Source organism: Micropterus salmoides, unplaced genomic scaffold (genome assembly GCF_014851395.1).
Source record: "Micropterus salmoides isolate LMB-PRFRI ecotype aquatic unplaced genomic scaffold, ASM1485139v1 Ms_hic_scaffold_14, whole genome shotgun sequence".
Classification (NCBI taxonomy): Eukaryota; Metazoa; Chordata; class Actinopteri; order Centrarchiformes; family Centrarchidae; genus Micropterus; species Micropterus salmoides.
In genome coordinates this window covers 31,891,726-31,908,353 of record NW_024040485.1, presented here as the reverse complement: position 1 = coordinate 31,908,353, position 16,628 = coordinate 31,891,726, and the positions used below count along the sequence as shown (strand labels likewise).

The 16,628-nt window shown below is 41.7% G+C and overlaps 1 pseudogene; it reads left to right on the top strand.

The window, feature by feature from the left end:
• The first annotated feature begins 4,422 nt into the window (after positions 1–4,422).
• Positions 4,423–15,701, top strand: LOC119902712 (annotated as a pseudogene).
• Positions 15,702–16,628: the final 927 nt, after the last annotated feature.

Genomic DNA, 16,628 nt, shown 5'->3' with positions numbered 1-16,628 from the left:
AGAAGAAAAAGATTGCTGGGAATCATATACTTATTTTTATGGTTGTGAAAAGATATATAAAAACAAAGTATACTTTAAATAACCAGGTTGCAAATAAACCACAAACATCAAACAACAAATGAAATTAACAGCATTAAATAGATCTGGATCAATAACCAGGTTTAAAAACAGTTGAACACACAAACCAGTCAAACCTTTAAATACACTCGTGCTGCCACCTGCTGGTAGAGAAGGGAAACATTTCACTCAAACAACAGCCTTTAGAGTGGAAACCAAATTAAAATCAGTGCTGACAGTAACAACTCTGCACACACAGAAATGACTGAGGTTAAACTATCTAAGTAACTGTGCTGCACCAACAATGCGCTCTTTAAACGGGACTCTTGCTGTGTACGTGAATAAATGCACAATATTAAAAATGTATTCAACTACGGTTGCTAACAATTTTCCCTTGGTTCCCAGTTTGTTTGGTGTTTCTTCTAATGTTATCCTGATATTGTGCTTTCATGATTAATATTATATCTATTTCTTTGAGCCATGCGAGTATCTGAAACAAAGAATTTCCCCTCTGGGATCAATAAAGTGTTCTGATTCTGATGATTCTGATAATGTTACAGCTGCTCTATAACTCCTGGCTTGTATTTTCATATATTTACTGGTATAAACCGGTTCTCTTGTTTTTTGATACAGTAACCGAGAGCGGAAATATGTTTTCTTTATTTTTGGTATAATGAACTGGACCCTTGATAATGTTGACTTCTTCCTTCTCCTTCTCGGACACAAGTTGTTCAGGTTGTTCACCTTCATCACAAAGGCCGCATGAGACTCCCTTGGTTCTACATATGCAGACAGAACAGATGCACTTTATTTATGAACTGATAAAACATGTTTAATCTATAATAACACATTCAAATCATATGATAATGTTCCATTAACTTCACAGATGTGGACGAGCTGATCGACCGCTTCAGGGTCTCCGCTTTATTCTTCAGTATGAAACAGCCTGTGCTGAGTCCTGATCGTGAAGAGACAAAAAAGAAAGCATTTACTCTGCAGCCGACTTACTCATGGTAGAAGCACAACCGCCAAAACTCTCTGCTTCTGTTAATGTCTCCTTTTGAGAAAATGTGCAGGGTCAGAGTTCACGACTTTCAGGTTGTAATTTCCAGAAAGAAAACATCAGAGCAAAGCTCCACACATTAGGCCGGTCGTCATGGGAGAATTTGCTCAGGGCGTCCGCAGCGTCTCTACAGCAGAGGAACTAGGTTAAGCCAGTTTGCATCTGGAGATAAGGTGCTTGTATTATTCCACCTCTAAATTACTCACCAGGTGGTAGAACCCCTGGCAGTCACACGGCGAGTGGGCCACATGGATTATGAGGTTGTGCGTTCTGACAGGGGAGGAGACACAAATTTACCTCCTCAACCTCCTAAAAGCGAGGCGGAACGTGTTTTCCTGCTGACGACAGTTACGGAAAGGGACGAGTTGGGGCCTGAGGTTCCAAAGTCCATTAATCCAACCTCACTCCTTCTTGACCATCTCACACTGGCCCAGAGAGCCGATGATGCTGCAGCAGGCCAGGACACACAAATCTCATCACAATCACAATAATATTTGATTCAGTCCGACTTTCACAAGAACAAATGTCGTCTGTAGTGTTTTTGTAGTCCCCGTTTATTCAGCGCCTCTCGCTCCTGACTATTCACTGGATCAAACCACAGCGGTTCAACCCAGAGAGCGTCTGTGAACAGAGACAGATGTTACCACCTGAAGACAACCACCTGTTATCATGTGACTCAAGTGCCATACTGAGGGCGTGTGATGGCAACTAAGCCTGATCCATCGAAGTTTGAAGTTTGATTGGACAAAACAAGTGTTTAGATGACATCATCTTGGACTTTTCTCAACAGCGACAGGCGTGTTTTTAACATTTTATTTACAAAGAAAATACTAAATAAAACAGGCAGCAGCACTAAGTCAGCAGCGCTACAAATATTTAAGAATAAAAGTAAATTTAAGGTGGAATAAAAACCAAACTACATGAAAAAAACAGATGGTTTACAAACAAATAATCAGCTCATTTGTTTAAGGCGAGACACTGCGTGAAGTGAATAGGGTAGAAAATATTATGTCTAAATAAGCAAATGAGGCAGTATCTAATGAAATATGTGCTAATTTGCATCTAAATATGAACACTGGATTAATTCAGGTTCATCAACCCTGATAAATAAGTAAAAACATGTCTGAACAGACCGAGGGCCTCCTCGATGCTCCAGCCTGTGACCTGGAAATTGATCTCAGTGCATCTTGAAGAACATCTCAGTTCCTAAAATGCACCTCGAGGAGCAAGGAGGCACTTTGGGAAATGAGAAAGGCACCATATATAATGCACTCTGACCTCTGACGTTTCCCTCCTGGCTTTGACATCCAGAGTGTTACAGTATCGCTGACTCGTGGTAGTTACATCGAATGAAAGGGCTGCGGTAGCAAAGGGGTTCTTTGGTCCAAGCAATATTGATCACTAGTCATTGTATTGATCAATATTTCAATGTTTTAAGAACTTGATGTTATTTGTAACGTTTGTGTGGACAGAAACATGTAAACAGTAGATCTATAATACTAACATGAACACCTCCTGGGTATAATTTTATAAATTGTGTATTTGAGTTTCTTCATCAAATTTACAGTTCCAGCTGTAGTCCAGGTGTAGCAGGAGATATTCAGTTGCATTATAACCTGCAGGAGGAGGTTTTGATGGTGATAAATGGTAAAATATAGATTTTATACAAGGCGAGGATGGAAATCTCATATTTTCCTTTATTTAGTCTGTAATGGTAACATAAATATTAAAAATAAATATTGTTGCTGTGCACAGGGAATTTCGTGTTTTATTGCCCGTGGTTGGAAACGCTGCGGGAGGCTCCCCTGCCCCTGATTGCCACGCCACTCTACGGACCAGTATGGAGGTCCCAACATATGAGCACCTGAACCAAGCATTGTGTCTGTCTTTAAACGACGTGGAAGCACAAAGTATACTACTTCACTCACAATAAATGCAGTAAAGTCATATCAGTGTGCGCTAGCTTGTATTTGATTTTTGGTGACATAAATATCTTCACTTATTATGCACCAAGCCGAATGGTTGAGGAGTTATTCCTGATTCTTTTAGGGTGTGTTATTTTAGGTCTTTGTCCTGGAAATTGGGGGAAATTGCTGGTAGTTTAAGATAAAATGGTGCCTGATCATTAAGAGCTTTGTAGGTAAGTAGAAGGATTTTAAATTCTATTCTGGACTTTACAGGAAGCCAATGCAGAGAAGCTAAAACAGGAGAAATGTTGAGTGTGTGAAAAAGTAGTAGTATGAGGTGGAGACGCAGTGTGTTGTTGCAGACACTAGAGGGCAGCAGTGTGAAGGATTTGTTCTACACAGTAACAGCAGTACAGTAGTCGCAGCAGTATTAGTATTAATAGCAGTAGTAGTAGTATCAGGTGGAGACGCAGTGTGTTGTTGCAGACACTAGAGGGCAGCAGTGTGACAGTTATAATCCTGACAGCATGCAGAACTTTTTTATGGAGACATTTTGACACGTGACAGCAGGAAAACTTGTGTTTGTCATTAATAACAAGATTAACTGTGTCTGTTGTACTATTATATATTCTCTCCTCAGATTCTTCTTCCTCCTCATTAATGTGCAGCAGGATGTTGCTGCTGTAGTTGTTGAGCTGCAGCTCATTCTGAACTGTTTAGTATCAGACTGCAGCTGATGATTCTTTTCATTCTGGATCAACCTGCTGATTATTTCCTCCACTTCATCTTTGCTGTTTAAGTTTAGTGATCTAGTGACATTTGATATTGCACACATACAGACAGCGGTTCAAAGTAACCGTGGACATTTACTCAAGTACTGGACTGAAGTACACATTAGAGGTACTTTACCACTTTCTGCTACTTTATATTTCTACTCCACTACAATTCAGAGGGAAACATTTTACTTTCTATTAAGAATAACAAAGTGAAACATCATGTATCTTTAATGAAGAGACTGAACAACAGAACACTAAATAAAGATGTGATGCTGTGTGTGGAAAAGGTTTCATGTGTCGTAGAAATGAAATGATGAAATGTGAGGGGACGTTTAAGGGTTAAAGTCACAGTTTGTACTTTTGTATTTTCATCCCAGCTGTTAAACAACAGATAACAGTCTGTGTTACTAAATTCAGCACCAACCTGAATGTGTTTGTGCTAACAGGAATGTTTGTTTGTATTTCTGCATCATCGTGAGCCAGATTTTTTATCTGCTGTCAGATTCAAATCAAGACGAAGAAACTTCTCAGTGAATCAGTTCAGAGAAACAGAGAAGTCTGGGAAACAAGAAGCATTTAGAAACAACGTTAAAAAATGAGAAGAACAGAAAGATAAATAGTGTCAGTAAGAAATGAATCTGCTGGCTGACAGTAACCTTCATCTTCTTTTTCAACAACAGACATTTGAAGATTGAACACAAACAGGATTTTGGAGAATGAAGGTCTCAGTGTGACGAACCACACAATGAAAACAAGAAGCTGGTTCCACTTTTTATACTGGAGAGACACAACTACATGTTCCTGCCTTGAACTGATGATTTTCACTGTTAGAATCAGCCGAGTTTGTAGTTTTCCTTCTTTCTAATGTAGCTGTAGTGATTTGAAATAGTTCAATAGAGGAGATGAACTGTAATAAAGCAGAATGAGCTCCGACTCAGCAGAAAACCACACAGCAGCTTCAGCTGAGCTGTCAATCAGCAGCAGCAGCCTTATCTGTCCGCCGCAGGGGCTGATGGGAGGTCTGAGGACCCGTTAGAAACCACGCGGCCCTCGTCTGATCTCACAGCTCGTCCTTGTTTGGCCTCAGCTGCATCAGAGCGCCACTTCTCCCCAGGTTCACCAGAGGAAACACCACTGCACACAATGCTTTTCCTCCCAGCTGCTGCTCTGTGCTGTCTGTGTTCAGGTGAGTGTTTCCAGCCAATCAGGAGCCAGCAAACTCCACCTGGAACAAACACTGTCACACTGACCTTCATCTATCTGTCTGTGTCTCTACAGCGCTGGTTGCCATGGCAGCAGACCTGATTCAGGATTTAACATGGACCAGGACAGTTGGTCAAACTGTTTCCTTCAGCTGTCGAGGAACTGACGAGTGTGACTATGGCAGTGATGTATACTGGTACCAGAAGAAAGACACAGAAACATTCACAAGAATTATGCGGATTGCTAGGAGTCGTTGTATCATAGCTAACAGGTTTGATCATCCTCAGAAAGATGATTTCTCAGCTGTGAGAAAACAGAACGGCTGTGAGTTGCAGATCCAGAAAGTTACCATCTCTCATTCAGCCACCTACTACTGCTCCTGTTATAAGTATGTTGCCCACAGTGAGAAATGATCCGTGCAGCCTGAACAAAAAGCAGCAGATGTCAAACAGTGTTTGTGACAGGAAGAGAGCAGTAAACCACAGCCCAGGTTCACATATTTCACCTCCATCTCAGCCAGAGTCACAAACATACTGAGCTGAGGGATTTCTTTAATATTCTATTGATTTCTATTTGATCAGATATTCCAGCAGGTTTCTTGTTGTTCCACACAGTGAGGACAAACTAGCAGCACAGAAGCACAATGAGCAAACAAGATAAAGAGGAAACTAAATAAAAATATAATCCTGATTCACTTTATGAAGTAATCCTTAAAGTAAATGATATATAATAGATAAAGTTTCCAGCCAGATGTTCCAGATGCAGATCAAAGTCGTCCTCTTTGTTCTGCTGCTGGAATAAAGCCCATTCCTCCCTCACAATACTAATCTGCTCTGAATGAAAACCCTTCCAGCAGCACTTGTTGTTTAACAGCTTTCAGTAGATTTCAGCAGATCATTTCACTTTCTTCCATTTTAAAAGCCAAATCTTGGACACATGTCAGGTCAGGATGTTGCCCTTCTAGCAGCGGCTTATTAGGACGCTGGTTCTGTTGCCAGGTTTCCATAAATGTCCTGTGGATGTTTCTGCTTCCCAGAGGATGAATCCTAACATTTATGGTGACCTCCTGACCTTTCCTCTAGCGCCACCATCAGGACAACAGTTTCTCTACACCAACACTTCAGCATCTTCAAAGTTAACGGCTTGATTTTTGATCAACTCACTGAAAACTTTATCTGGAATATTTACTGACACACTGTAAACCGTTTTACTCTCCCTGCGAGTTTGCTTCCTACTTTCTGCTCGGTGTTTATATTCCACCGCAGGCCAACGTGCACGACGCACAGCGCACGCTGGCCGACCAGATACTGCGAGTAGAGCGACTAACCTGGACTCCCTTTTTATTGTTCTTGGTGACTTTAAGGAAGGAAACCTCAGCCATGAACTCCCCAAATACAGTCAGTTTGTTAAATGAGACCAGAACATTCTGGATCACTGCTACACCACAGTCAGCAGTGTCTATCACCTTGTCCGCCGCGCTGCTCTGGGTCACTCTGACCACGTCGTGGTCCACCTGATTCCTGCACACAGACAGATATTAAAGCTCTGTAAACCTGTGAGGACATCTAAGCAGTGGACCAGTGAAGCTGTAGAGGACCTTCAGGCGTGTTTGGACTGCACTGACTGGGATGTATTCAGGACTGCTACCGACAGTCTGGATGAGTTTCCTGATGCTGTGAGTCCTACATCAGCTTCTGTGAGGACAGCTGTGTACCAACACGCATCAGGGTGAGTTAGAACAATGACAAACCCTGGTTCACAGCCAAACTCAGACAGCTGAGGTTGGAAGAGGAGGAGGCGTTTAGGAGCGGGGACCGAGCCAGGTTTAAGGAGTCAAAGTCCAGGATTAGCAAGGCGTCCCCCTTGGACTCTGCGTTGTGTTTCTAACATGTGGTGGGGAGAGAAGAAAACAGAGGTGGGTAGTAAAGAGTTACATTTACTCTATTAATTGAGTAGATTTTTACAGAAAAGTTTTACTCCACTACATTTGAGACATTCATTGCACTACTTCCCTATTTATTTATTTAGCATTCCAACCGTGTGCCATGGCGCTGTTGGTCCTGCAGTTACCACCACAGGCTCTTTGGTTTGCTTGTTCCTGTGTTTTTGACGTGTCACATCTGCTTATTAGTTTCTCAATGTCCTTGTTTATTCCAGGCCAGAAAACTGTGTCTCTCGCCCGTCTTTTGCATTTCTCGACACCAAGATGACCTTCATGGATCCCGTGTAGTATGTCCTGTCTCATCTTTTCTGGAATAACAATGATGTGGTAGAACTGTGGACAGGATCCCACAGGCCATCCATTTATCATGTTCTCAATGACTCACTGCAGCTCCGTATCTTTTGAAGTTTCATGAGCTATTTGTCTGGACTTTTCATCTGACACAGGAAGTGCAGAAGACACCATGTTCACGTGATCTTGAACGTCCTCTGCAAATCTGCAATTATCAGGTGGAGATCAGCTCAAAGTCATATCTCTGCTTTTTCATCATCAAACGCTGAATCCTTGGCGACATCTCGCTCAGATTCTTTTTGACCATGGCGACTAGCGGGCGATGGTCTGTTTCCACCGTGAAAGATGGTAGGTCATAAATGTAGCTGTGGAACCGCTCCAGGCCAAACACAAGTCCCAGGCATTCTTTTTCTATTTGAGCGTATCTACACTCAGTCTCTGTCATGGATCTGGATGCATAGGCTACTGGTTTCCAGTGCTCACCTTCAGCTCGTAAAAGTACTGCACCAATCCCGTTCTTTGAGGCGTCTGTCGACACTTTGATCCTCTTCGCCGGGTCGTAGAATGCCGATACAGGTGCAGTTGTCAGGGTTTCTCTGAGCTTTTGCCGTTCATGCTGAGAGATTATGATAGCATGATTTGTGTATTACTCAGGGGAACCACTAGTATTGTGTTTTCTTATATTGATCTCTGATGTATTTTATAGGTAGAAGTTTATATGTTGCTTTATCATTTATTAAACTCGACCTGATTTGTGTGTTTTTTGGAGAGGTGCAGAAACAGGGGGTCTCTGCATGATCAGATAAGGACACTTACTTAGCACCAATGTTGTTGTTGTTGTTGTTGTTTACTTTATTTATACCCGTAGGTAAATTTGTTTTACAGTGCAATGACATTCTATGGCATCCAGTACAAAAAACAACACACAACACAGAACATCACACTACACATAAGGACAGATAACATGTGGGTGAGGGGTGGTTTGGAATGTGGTACAAAACATCTCTTCTCATCTCATGGCTACGTATAATTTTAATACAGTTATGAAAATTAATATTTCCGGGAATATTAATTTATGACTTGAAACTAGGAGCACCACCTAAAGATTTGCTTGTCCGCCCAAGGCTTTAGGTCCTTGAGTAAAGCCTGAGAATTACACAAATTTCCGGTAATTCATTAGTTGTTACTGGTTCCGTTATTCTGAAATCGTAAACTCTAGTCAATCAGTCAATCTCAAATCTGAGGGTGAGTTCTATACAGGGACTCTAGATTCTTAATAACACACACACAACATCACTGTGCTCAAGGTGAATTGATTAACTAACTAAAGAGAGTACAATAGTGGTATTATTACAGGGACAACAGTCAATATGACACCCAGGAGGTAATGAACAGGGTGGCCTACGTAAGGCTCGATTGGATTTCAGTTTATATTGTAGAGGGAGAGAATTCTACGAGTATGCGGGAACGAATGACCGAAATTAGGTTGCAGATTTAGTTTGACTAATCTAAGGGTTTATTGACTGTGGATGGAGCCACTAGAGAACACCAACGAGTCACAGAGGGTGGTTTGTTTTACCCTACCGTTGCCGCAGGTCCCGTAGCGAGGCTCGACTGCCGGTTGGCTCGTGGAGTCGGTTCTGGCCCGACCCCAGTGGCTTTTTCGAGTTGAGTTCGAAACCGGTGGATTTGTTCCGGAGTCCTTTGTGGGAAGCGCTTGCAGCAACGGGCCGTCAGCCAAGGCTTTTACTCTGATCTCAGTTCGTTTGGTGTCGCTATAGCGGAGCCCACTCAGGGTTCTGTCGTCAGAGCCGTGGTTTCATTTATTCAAGGCCATAAATGAAGGCTTCTGAGTTTCTGGTCCAAAGTTGTTCAACAACGATCGGATGAGGTTGCTACAACAAAATCAAATAAACACACATTCGCCGTAGGTTCGCAAGGCCTCGGGAATATCGGCTGTTTAATGTTGCTGAGATTAAACAGGCAGCTCCAAACAAAAAATCAAAAATCAAATCTCCCGCTAAGAAAATTGGGATTCAGGGTCGTAGCTTTCTCAGCTCGTCTGAAGAAAATTTAAGTACGAAACGGAAAAAGATCGGAATTTCAAAAAGTAAAGGAAGTTAAGAGAGCGTATAGGTTTAGTTTCAAGAGAGTTTTTTAGAGAAGAGGTGAGCCAGAAGACAACAAGGCCCTTTTATTTGACTTCATTAGGTAGTGGTGACGTCAATTTGGGAGTGGGTCTCAGGGGAAGTCACCCCAAAGGTGTTAACTTTCTTTTGGGATACGTTGCGCGTATTTCCCTTTAATCTCTCTCTCCACAATATGTTGGAAAAATACTTAGTTCTAAACATTCGGATAAAGACTATTAAAACAAGGCTAAACACTATGGAAAAAGGTTATAATGGTTATATAACACGTAACAAAGCTTGATTACCTGTCCTCAGTAAACTTGCTGGTTACTGGTTTAAACTCAAGAGACAATTTAGATGTAAGCGTGGCAGCAAAATTTCGTTTATGCAGTTACATGGTGGTAGGTAGGCCTACTTAGCGATCCTGTCAGTGTAAGCCGAGTTTTAAACACTTGCGTGTTATACCTTTCCTGTCCCCTTGGTGGCGCTCGGGAACGAAAAACATATCTCTCGTATGTCTCGTTCTTTTTTGGAGAGCAGCGGGCATCAAACTTTCCGAGCACTTTATCAAGTTTGTCTTTGTCATCTTCACTGTCGTATACGAAGGTATTACACACTTCTATGGCTTGAGGGCCTGCTATTGTTAGCAGTAACGCTACCTTCCTTGCATCAGACTTCGTCTCTAGACCCATGATTTACAGCTGAAATTGCTGCTTGAAGGTGCGCCAATTGCTGTCGACATTCCCCGTTAGTTTCAAAGTCTCCGGTGGCTTTAACGAATCCATGTCGCTGTTCACAGTGCACCTCGTTCTGGTTTTACTCCTGGTACCATGTTTTGTTCATTATTCTTCATGAAAATAAACTGTGACCACTCTTGTGCAAACTCTATGGGTTTCTTTATTCCTCGTGCTAGCCAGTCAACAACAACTTCCTCTGCTGCCTCCCTGTACCTAAAACATCAATCCCTTGTTCCCACAAACCACTACTGACACCGTTTGGTACAATGTGGAATTACACCTAATCATCACACCTGGGTCATCCAGGGCGTCGGCATGTCCCCCTTCATCGTCGTCACTGATCAGGAGGGAGGCCCCTTTCTGCAGATTGGTTGTGAAGGCGGTGGAGCTCTGGTGACCCCTTTCCTCCGGTGCACAAGCATCGCATCAAAGTTTGTTTTTTTACCCACCAACAACTTCAGCTTCACCAAAAGGAACGTCAGTGTCACTGAGTTAAATTTCTTTTTGTAGCTTCTCTGTCAGACGAGCAGACGAGGAACGGGAAAAAGCCTCGGCAGTCCCGATGCACTCGGAGACGTCACGCTGGGAGCCCCATGACCGAAGCCGCCGCGCCGACTCAGCGACCGCCGGGCCCGAGCCACGGGGAGAGCGCATCCGGCCGTCTTCGGAGAAAAGAGCCGCACGGGACCTCAGCGCCCTCAGGGGCAGGGCCTCGCAATGGCCACAAGCGGCCCCCTCGAGAGCTGCCTGGGCGTGCGGCATCCCCAGACAAGACGCACACAGGGCACGAGTGTCCCCAGCCGTGATGTTGACGCGGGCATGGGAAACACACTGCCTGAACTGCTCACCAGCCATCTCCTCTGCCAGACTTCCTTCCAGGTAAGAAATTTCCTCTCGTGGTTGCCGAATAGAATAAAGCTAATGTGTCCGGTGTGCCGGCGTGCTTATATACGCCTCCAGTTACGCCGTCACACGCTACCGTTCTAGCAACGCCGATAGGATCGGAGTAGTTTCACTCATGGTTTCAGCCCTGCCACGCCCAGAGGCGTTCCCATAGTGTCGTCACCGACGCAGTTCGAGTTCCCTCGAAGGGGAACGAGGTAGTGCAAAGTCAACTTTATACCAAAAAACATTCAGTGCAAAAAAATGATCTAAAAACAATACAAATGTTTTTAATATTAAGATGTCTGTGAAGTTAAATAAAAATATTATGAACATAAAAATAAATCTAAGTTAATATAAGGGTAAAACGAAATAGAGCTAAAGTTTTATCCTGCACTATTTCCACAGAATAAATGCTCGGTACACAGCAAGCTGGCAAAAATTACAGCCAACACTTCAGAGCAAAACACGAGTGCTTCTTACTCAAACCCACACCAAAGTGTATCTTAATATCTTAATAACACAAACATGAACAGATTAACTGGAGGGGGGTCACAGTGTCTGACTCAGTTGTGTTTCTCCATTCTGCCTCTCTGTCCTCATTCCCATCACCTGACCTCCCCGCCCACCTGCTCACCTGTTCCTCATTTCCCTCACAAAGCTCAGTGTATAGTTTTTTGTCGAATCTCCTCCTTAGGTACGCTGTAGCCTATGCATAGCCACGTGTGGAGAATATTTCTTAAGGGGTTTGTTGATGTGACAGGGAAAAGTAAGACAGCTCTAGCTTAGAGTAATTTAGCTGACCCCATAAGTGTTTTCTGACATTCTAGCTTTAGGTGTTTCTCACATGTACTTAGACTGATTAGTTAGAGACAGTAGCTCAGGCGTCAGGCTGGCAGATATCAGTGTTCTCTGGGAATCTTACAAGAATATTTACAAGAACTCACTGGCTCCACAGATCAGAGAACCACTCATGGATAGTGAGAGATTCCAATATGACGAAGCATTGGAGTCTAAACATCAGATAGATCAGTTGTAGGTGAAAGAAGACCTAATAGAGAAACCTACAGGCACTGGGGGGAAGAAAGAAACATAAAAGGGACCACCAGATGTTCTCCTTCAGATTCGGTGTTGGCATTTGATGCTAACACCGGCTAACAAGGGCTTTACAATCTGTACAGCATACAGCACCGTCTATCCTTAAAGTCTTGATACAGATCAGAAATAATCTCTGTAAACAGATATCTGCATATGAATGTGTTGTGGTTTCTGTTTGTAGTCCGAATAGTATTGACCAATCAAATCTGAGCTGGTTTTGGTTGCATGCAGGTCAACAGTCCGTGTGGAGAGCAAATAAGGCAGAAACCATCGGCTATCATCTGATGAATATTTAACTTCAGATTAGCTTTTATATCAGATGACAGCTGATGGGCTCTCAGATTGCTTATCGGACTGTAAACAATGACAAGAGCACAGAAGAGGAAGTCTGGGCCTGGACATCTGCATCTTCTTCTGAAGAGTCAGAATCAAGTGAATTAATGAAGTGAATCCTCTGGGGACCAAGAATGTCTGAACAACAATGTCAATCCATCCATCCTTTGGTCCAGGTCCAGTCCATCTGGACCAGCAGACATCAGCATGCACAGAGCAACACTGCTAGTGTGTCTAAAAAGACAATAAAAGAAGAGACAGTCATGTTGATATGAACATTAGAGAAACACATCATGCAGCTGAAATATGATCCTGGTTCATCATCTGGACTCGTTCACCTCAGCTGACACATTCAGCAGCTGACAGGTTTTTGTATTACTCTGTTTCACTGTGGAGCAAACTCTACTGGATCTTTGGCTCTGGAACTAAACTGTATGTAACAGGTAAGAATAAACATTTTCCTTCAGTTGTTTTATTGAACAAGTTCAAATGTGTTTTTATGAGTTTCTGCTGCTTCAGGCTTCAAATATTAGTTTGTTCATAATTAGTAGAGTTCTTGCAGCCGTGCAGCTATTGTTACATAAAAAGGTTCATAATTGCTGAAAAGATGTTTAAATCTCACTGCACAACTGAAGTTATTCTTTATTTCTGCACCAGCAAAACTGATTCATATGGAAAAAGTAAGATATTGACAAAGTTGTAAATATACAGTATTTGATCCTCTCAGTGAGTCAGCGCAGTCTATTGTTTTTGAAAAGACATTTTACTATAAATATGTTGTACAGGATAATTTATTCATTTTAAATGATAAAATTTCATCACGACAGTCAGATACTGATAATATTGCAATAACTATAATTTATGTATTTATATATGTGAAATAGAGTGATACAAAGTCGCTCACACAAATATATTTGCATTTTATACTTTTAATGTAAATACAAATAGTTTGTGATGCTTTATGATTTAAATTATAAAACATGTTTTCAAAAGTATATGGTAGTAAAAATGATGTATCAGGTTCTTTTTAACATCACATTATATTAAAAAGTAATCAGTCAATAGTGAATCTTATTTAATATTATAAAGCTGTCTTTATTCACATTTAACATATTAAACAAAGACATTATTGATGCATTGATTAGTTGTTGAGTGGTTAAAGTTCAGAAATGATAAATAATGTACGTGACTTGACTTGAAATTATTTTATGTGAAGTAAATATGTAATTTGGTGTAATATGTATTTTTACCCTAACATGTAAACAGTAGTTTTGATTCTTATGTAATGTTTGATATTATGTTACATTAAAATGTACTTAGATTACAGTATTGTTGTTTCATCAGACTTTCGATCATGTATCTGAACATATATGTAAATTGTGTTTTATATACAATTTTTTTAATTTTAAAACTTTATGAAATTACTGATGCAACAATTAGATTTTTTTGCCGTTAAAATAAAGTATATGATATATAATGTCTAAGTAAATGTAAAAGTATAACTAATTTAATGTGAACGTAAAAAATACCTTTATTAAAATATGTTTATTAACCCTAATATATAAAACATTAAGTTTTTAAAGGGGATATTTCATATTATATTATAAGAATCCAGCACATGTAGAACTGCTAAATAAGTAAAATTCTTTTCTTTCCTCATATAACATATTATATATATTATTATTATTATACATGACGTGTGTGATTGAAGGTGAATCCAGTCCATGTAGTGAACTGTGTGCTGTATTGATGAGGAGCTCAGTGATCAGAGTCCATGTAGTTTCCAGGATCAGACTGAATGCAGTGCTGGAAGCTGCTGTTGACTGTGTGAATGTGTGTCTGTGCTGCTTGTTGCTGCTGTCAAACTTCAGATAACCGGTAGTGAAGCCCGTGGTGAGCGTGTACCCAGCAGCATCCAGAGCCCACCATGAGGGGAAGAGCTCCCTGCTGTGTGTGGCCTCAAACATGTTTCCTCCTCTGGTCCGCTTCTCCTGGAAAAGACGAAAGGTGAACGAGTCTCTGGAGGAGCAGGCACCTGCTGAGGAGGAGCAGGCACCTGCTGAGGAGGTGCAGCTGGAGCTCAGAGAGTCGGGACGCACCGCCGCCATCAGAGTGATTGATCGGGACGCTCTCTCCACGTATAAATACCGCTGCTACGTCCAGCACGAGGGGGGGAAGTGAAGGCCCAAACAGAACAAGGTAATGAAGGCTTGGTGACTGTGTTCAGCAGAGATTCAGCTTCATGTGGAGATGCTGTCAAAGAGAGCAGAGGAGCAGAGGACTGACATTTCTTTCTGACTCCTTTTCTGTTTCAGAGGTTCCGGTGGCCTCCTGTCCTCCAGAGAGAGAGCCAGCAGACCTGGCAGCTCTGCAGCAAGCTGACTGTAAGATCACCTGCTGCCTCTCTGCATAGACAGCTCCAATGTTCTGCTGCAGTTAGGGCTGCATGTAAAAATCAACTAGTCCGACTTCAAACTCATAATAACCTGTTTCTTTTTAAATATGGACTTTCTGTTTGATCCTTAAGGGGCTTTAATCGTTTAATTGTAGTTAGTTGTGAATTACAAAGTTAATTGAAGCTCTCAACTTTAAAGAAGAAAATCAGATTCTGTTTAGGGCCCTTAAAAAGTATGGTCGGGCCCTGAATCGTATTTAATAAGAACCTTTGAGCTTTCATTCATTTGAAGCCGACCCGTCTTCATGTCGTCCCACCTGGAAGGTCCCAAGTATACTAATGATATTCTGATGTCTCTGTCTGTCTGTCTGTCAGTGTCCTTCCAGTCTCAGTGCAGGGTGAAGCTGCTCTGTGTGCTGTACACAGTGCTGATAGTGAAGAGTCTGGTGTACTGCTGTGGACTCCCTCTGCTGTGAATCCTCAGAAACAAGGGACCGTCCACCGGCTGCACACATGCTGACTGACTGTTTTCTGCTCGCCTTTTCTCACCATCAGATCTCATCAATTTAACTCATTGGTCACTTTCTGCAGAAATTACAAATGTAAGTTATGATGTGCGCAGGTTAGATGTAGTAATCCTAAAAATATATACACATACATATTTGCTGAGTGTAAGTTCTGTGTATTTGTTATTTTGATGATCTAGATTATTTCCATTGTGACTTATATAAAAATAGAAAATGAAGCTGAATCATTAGCTGTCTGCTAGATTTTTTTGTTTTCAGTATTTTTCTGTTCTTGTGTCTCTTTTTAATACATTATGCAGAGTGTGGCAGGTTTGGCAAATTATTTCAGTTTAACTTTCTCAATAAACTAAAAAAAATCCCAGCGTCTGTTTTTGTAAACATCATTGTTTGTACTGATTTCAGTTTGCCTTCATGGCAAATAATCAGAACCGAAACAGCCTATATGTTGACAGCTACAAGTCATTTGACTCTGGTTGTAACTAGCTCTCATCAGTCGGGCTGAAGTCTGAATATCGGCAACATGATGGCTGTTTTTATTTCTTCTAAACCAATAAAATGCTGCTTAACTTTTTATTTTGCCTGCTGCCGTTTTGAAACGTTGTTTAGTTATTATTCCCATGTGAACACTCTGCTGTCTGACTGCCTGTTAGAATCAGTGTGAGGTCATAAAGTGGGATCAGAGCAGACTGCAGGTGGTTGAACATATCTCCTTTTATTTCAGCTTCTCAGCTCTGAGTTCAGGATTTGAGCTGTTTCTCTCACAGATTAATAACAGATCAAAACTGAGACAGTGAGTACTGAGCGCTGAAATCAAACTGAACTTCCTACAATGATTTGACGTTTGTAACTGTCATTGTGTTATTAATGTGAAAAAGTGCAGCTAGCGGTGAGGAGGCTGCAGAGCAGAAACCCACACAGCTGCAGGAAAGGAAGTGCTGATTGGCTGTCAACAGTTTTTTTTATGAGTCCTAATAACCACTGAGAACAGATTCATATCTGCTGCTGTACACACTCATCAACTCCTCTCCCTCTCTGTAGCTGTTTGTCTTTTCTCTTGTTGTCTGGAAGCCTTTTTTCCACTGAGCCCTCCACCCACACAGAGTTGAACTGAGCCCAGAGACCAACAATGACGACCCACCTGGAGGTCACGTCCATGGACTTTATTTATGGGGATTTTAGCCATCAAAGGTGAACTTTACAGTTTACACTTGGTGTTGATGAGAGCCAACAAGTCCTCATACAAACATGACTAAAGGCTTCTTTGTCAGAGCCGGAAACAGAAACACAT